Raw genomic sequence first — 5,804 nt, 5'->3', positions numbered from 1 at the left:
ATGTGCCACCTGGAACATGGGATGCTACTGCTCAGTCTCCCCCAGTGCCTCGCTTCCCAGCTTTACAGGGAGCTTTGCCAACACCCTCCCACTTACTCACCGCGCTGGGAAAGACTAAAGAGTCACCTTCCCACCTCTGTGCAGCCTCAGGATGTGTCCAAGCTACGAGGGACAAGTAACAGCCCCGATAATTGGTCCTTCAACCGACAAAACTCCAGCTGACGGCGATGGGACAAGGGGTCTGGGTACCTGTTTAGGAGGAGATGGTAATTCACTGACTCAGAGGAGTCTAATTAGATTGTGAAGATCTAATTAGCTGCTAATTGTGAAGCCTAATTAGATTGTGAAGTGCTTTGAGATCATTCGACCAAAGGCAATTAATAAATACAGTATATTACTATATCCTTACCCTTCTCTGTTAGAGTAGGATAGGGAATATACTGTACACCAAAAATGCTTATAGCTCAAATTGGGTCCCCATTGTGCTAGGTGCTGGTCAAATGTAAGCTCCCTGGGGCAGGTACTTCAGGTTAGACATGACAAGACACAATGGGGTGGGCAATAGAGGTAAGAGTGAACCAACACTGTTTTTGCAGAAAGCACCTGTAACTTGCAAACCACAAAGTCCAGTCATTGGCTGTTTCCACACATTTAAACCATTTTCAGGCCAATTGCATATGCACTGACTCAGGATGGGAAGTGAAGTAAGTGACAAACTACAATCAAACGTGCATTGCCCTGTTGCTGAAAATTCCTCTTCATCTACTGGTTTCCAGAGTAGCAGCCGTGTTAGTCTGTATCCGCAAAAAGAAAAGGAGGACTTGTGGCACCTTAGAGACTAACAAATTTATTTGAGCATAAGCTTTCGTGAGCTACAGCTCCCTTCATCAAATAAATTTGTTAGTCTCTAAGGTGCCACAAGTACTCCTTTTCTTTCTTCATCTACTGAAAGATTGATTTGATAGCAGGCCGATTATCATGCAAGCTCCTAACCGGTAAGGCAGAAAATACTCAAATGAGAACTCCAGAGCATTGTTAACAATTAGCTGTTCACATAGGTCCTGATTCAAAGCCTGTTCGAGTCAGCGGAAAGACTCCTATTGACTGCAATAGGCATTGGACACAGCTTTTGGTGACCTCGGGAAAGGTTCTTGTCTGCCCCTTTCTTTCTTGGGCTCCCACTAACTCTGCAAGAGGCTAAATACTAATGACTTTAATTCCTTTAAAAAAAAAATAAAATGAATTATGTGTTTGTGTTTTTTTCCCTTTCACTCTATTCCATATTTGCCCATAACACAGTCAGAGGTAATCATTAGGACAAATTGATCTAAACAAGAGTTTAAAAATCAGCAATAATTATGGTATCTTAAAATTAAAGGGAAGGCATGATACATTAGATGTGACTTAATGAAGTGTAACATTAAGGATTCTTTAGCTGCACTGCCTAATATAAAGCCACAGAGAGAGCTCTGCTTTGTGCACATTGTTGTTTAAAAATTTATTTTGAGCTGTGGAATCAGTCTGGCTTCTGCTGCATCACATCCACACAGGCCCTCCACCTCCCCAAGACGTACCTCTGCCATGATGCCTACAAAACCTGCTGCATGATCTGAGCTGGCTGTGGCCAGCTGCTTACCAGGTATAGCTCCTAACTTTCATTGTTACCCCATCCTGCCCCATTTCCCCCACTCATCTGTTTGTTTCATTCGCCTCCCGCATGGTGTTGTAAACCAATAGTGGAAGCTTTTGGGGGTATTGACTCTTTGCCTTTCTTGCATGCACAGCACCTAGCACAATGGGGCCTCGGTTCCTGAGCGGGGCCTCTAGGCACGACTCTCATATAAATGAATAAGCATTGAGCACAGGGCTAGTAGCTGCTCAGTTGTACCTATCTAAATCTGGAATAGTGGTTAGTGGACGGAATTAGTCTGGATTTACACTAGCATGGCAAAGCCAAATTTGGCCCATAATGTATATTCGCAGCTCGTGACTGTACTGGAACATTTTACGCACATACTCCAGGCAGCCAGAGATGGTCCAAATGCAGCAGCTCCACATGGTTTAAACTTTAGCATCAGCTTCATGTGGCTTAGCATCTGACTACGGCAGAGACCGACTCTGACCCTGTCCACTACCACACCACGTGTACTGACGGAGGGTTTCTGACCGACACGCCCTAGTTTTACATGGCTGAGGATGGCAGCAAGCCTGCAAATTGGAGGGTTCCCACCTCTGGCACTTACTCTCTATAAAAGCATTCCACAGCCTGCTTAGTGGTCATCAGAGCATGAGACAACAAAGCTCCTCGTTTTAGGCCAAGAATTTGCCCGACTGGGTGTAAACCTCACAAATCGCTCCCCGACCATGGGGAGCATGAGTGGTTAACAGAGGGAGGCAGAGATTATTGCTTGCCCCTATGAGCAATCACAGATGTCATCTATCACGCTCCCTACTGCCCATGAAATAAGGGCATAATACATTCCTATAAGTAAGCTACACACCTGATGCAATTTAGTTTCCTTTCTTTAACACTGACCATTCCTCTCCACAGGTTAACATAGCCCCCACCACATGTACACGCCCACCCACCCACACCTTTCCTCCTAACATAAATCCTAGAGAGGGAGCAAATCTTTGAGCTGGTTACTTCTTCCTCCCCCACCAAAAATTCCCCCAGGATAATAACCTAGACCGCATCCTGTGAAGACATACTTCTCTTTACTGCCAGCAGTCTCACGGATTTCCATGGCACCAGAGAATAACCCACAAAAGAACTCTGGTTTTACCTATCATGGAATGACAGCAGGCTGCTAAAACTTCTGGGATTTGAATGGCTGATTGCTACAGGCCCAACCGTTCTATCATCCACAGTGTCAAGTGCTGTTATTTAAACTAAATTGACTGGCTCATGTAGTTACTTAATGTGTTATGATCATGAGAAGATTAATGGCAGCATTTAGTAATCGCCTGAACTCCTGCACCTTTGCTGTGGAAGCAAAGTGTTTTTTTCACTCCCAAAAGCTTCAGAAGTTAATATTTTTTTTCTATTTTTGTTATAAAGCTCTTCAGGCCAGATAGAGTTTTTCCATTTAGGAGACACCTACCGAGCATGCCATGAATAGTCACCCCTGGATAACAGTTCTAGGCTTAAAGGAGAGCTAGGTACCACTCTTATGCTAGGTCATCCCATTGGCCTCTACTCAGATCTATCAGAACCACAGCAGACGGACAGGGTGAGCCCTCTCTGGGTACTTTACCTCACCTAGGAGGTGGTGGTAGACTTAAGAGCCATCCAACACAGTGGCAAACCTGAGTCTCATCATCATCGGTGATCCCTCGATTCAAGCATGATCTCTACCCCAGATTTACAGACAGGTCCTGAGATGACTCAGGAGTCCAATCCTGGAACCATAGATCCTTCCACAGTAGTCCTGAGTCTAATTAGGGAACAATGGATATTTTAGGATTCCATGATGGAAGACTATCATGATTAAATTGCATTTCCTTTTCAAGTCAGAGACACAATTCTAAGAAGAAACTAGCCTCTCTCCTCTTGCCTGATCATTCTCTTGCTGCTCTCTAGGGGCTGGAACTGTTAGCAGAGCCTTTAGGGAAACAGTAGTGTAGCTTCTCATGAGCTGCAAAATTCAAAATAGTTTTCTATGGTTAGAAACAGCCATGTTTAAAAACAAAGTAAGAATCAATTATTTTGAGTCCTCTGGTTGTTTTCCTGTAGGCAAGTCTGTGCTGAATTAGCTTAGTTTGCACAATAATATAAATAAATTCCAAGAACCAGAGAACAACCTAGGGAGTAGCGACTCCATCCTCTTTTCTTTTAAGTCCCTCATTAAAACTCATCTTTTGCATTCTCTCTACAGAGAAGCAGTAGTCAAACTTGATGGCTGAAATCCCAAAAATCCAGATACAGAGACCATGGAATTACCAAGAAATGTGCTAGGAGCACTCTGGATTGTCCAACCTAATGCACACCTTGTGGATACAGCAGAATTACACACAGGGCACAAGTGTTTGTATGAAACAGATCATCAGTCAGCAGGCTAACAATGGGTACTATATTAGAAAGTTTTCTTAGAAGAAAACTACTTTTCTCAGCCTAACTTTGCACTTCTGTTGCACCTTTCAACCAAGAATCTTAAAAGCATTCACACAAAGGATAGTCAAGACTGGAAATAAAAAACCAACCAACCAAAAATACAGATACACCTAGCACAACATGGCTTCAATCCTGATTTTGGGGGGAGGAGGGAGGTTTCAGCATGGCAAACAATTAAAAAAAAAATACAAGACAGGATTGTTCTATGGAAGCATATAGGAAACATTCCCTGTCAGATGCTATTGTTTTAATATAGATGAGTAAGAGATGTATTATATTACATTCCTAAGGTAAATAGTTAATACATCATAACTTGCCAATAGCCAAGACACACCCCTTACCTTTCGGAGGGGAGGCGGGGGGGGGGGGGGGGAGAGAGAGACAGTGCATGGTCTCTCACTATCACAGCAAGCACTAAACCAGTTTCTCAAACTTTTGGACCGGTTGTCGCTTTCACACAGCAAACCTGAGTGCGACCCCCCCTTATAAATTAAAACACACTTTTTTTGTATTTAATACTTATAAATGCTGGAGGCAAAGCAGGATTTGGGGGTGGAGGCTGATAGCTCCTGGACCCCCCCCCTCCCATATAATAACCTTGTGACCCCCTGAAGGGGTTTGAAAACCCCTGCACTAAACCCAATTACAACCACTCTACACAGAGTAACTGTTTGTGCTAATCTGTGTTACATTAACGTGATGTTCAGGGAATTATGAACACCTTGAACTTTGATTTAATGTGCCTTCCTTTTCTCAAAGCAATAGGAAGAGGCATTTTATAGCTTAAGTCATTGAGTACAATACTTCTTACCTTATTAGCACATTCACTGTTCAGTCGCTCTCTGCTACCCTATTGGGTTGGTGCAATGCTCCTGCCACACCATAAATAACTGGAGATTTGGCTAAATTTACGGCAGCCACACAGCCTACTTGCAAAGGGCTATGTCTGAACAAGTCGGAAGCCAAGTTACCATGTGTGCAGAGCTAGTGATGAGGAGTTTGACTGATAGTAAACAGCTCAGCCTACCAAGTAAAACGAAGTAAGGAGGTGCAAATATGTATTTGAATATATTTAATGGGAGAAAAAGTGCACCAAGAGAGACTGAATAGCACAGATATCTGGTAAAGAGACACTGGCTACTTCTAGGAGTACAAACTCACCCAGACCCCAGTGTTGCTGCAGCTAGCCCAGGCTACTGTGGCGATGCTATTTTAGCACGCTAGTTCCAGGGGAACGGACATGAGGAGGTCTACTCGAGCTGGGAATCACACCCCCAGCTCCAAGCGCAGACATAGCCCGTTTCACCTCTAGGTTGCCAGTTCAGATCTTGCGAAGTGTAGCAGTTCATGCATATTTTTAGCCAGCAATAAAAGTACTTTTTGTTTAGAAACTAACAAAACCAAACTATTAAAAAAGGAAGTTAAGGAAATTTATTCTCAATCCAAGAATGTATATGCAAATATAACCCCTGTGAAAAAGACCTTACGTGGAGTAAAAGACACCTTTTACTGAAGCAGTTCCCCTTTGTACTAGCCCATAATAGGGCCCTCTAGTGTGGCAATGGTGACAGAGAAAGCAAGCTTGGTAGATAAATATATTCTTTGAAATACTTGCACACAGCTGCATGAGATTTTGTAAATTAATTTTAAACTTCCACAAAAATTTTAAAAAACCCACACATTTATTGTA

This window comes from Natator depressus, chromosome 19 (genome assembly GCF_965152275.1).
Source record: "Natator depressus isolate rNatDep1 chromosome 19, rNatDep2.hap1, whole genome shotgun sequence".
NCBI lineage: Eukaryota > Metazoa > Chordata > Testudines > Cheloniidae > Natator > Natator depressus.
This window is presented reverse-complemented; position numbering follows the sequence as displayed.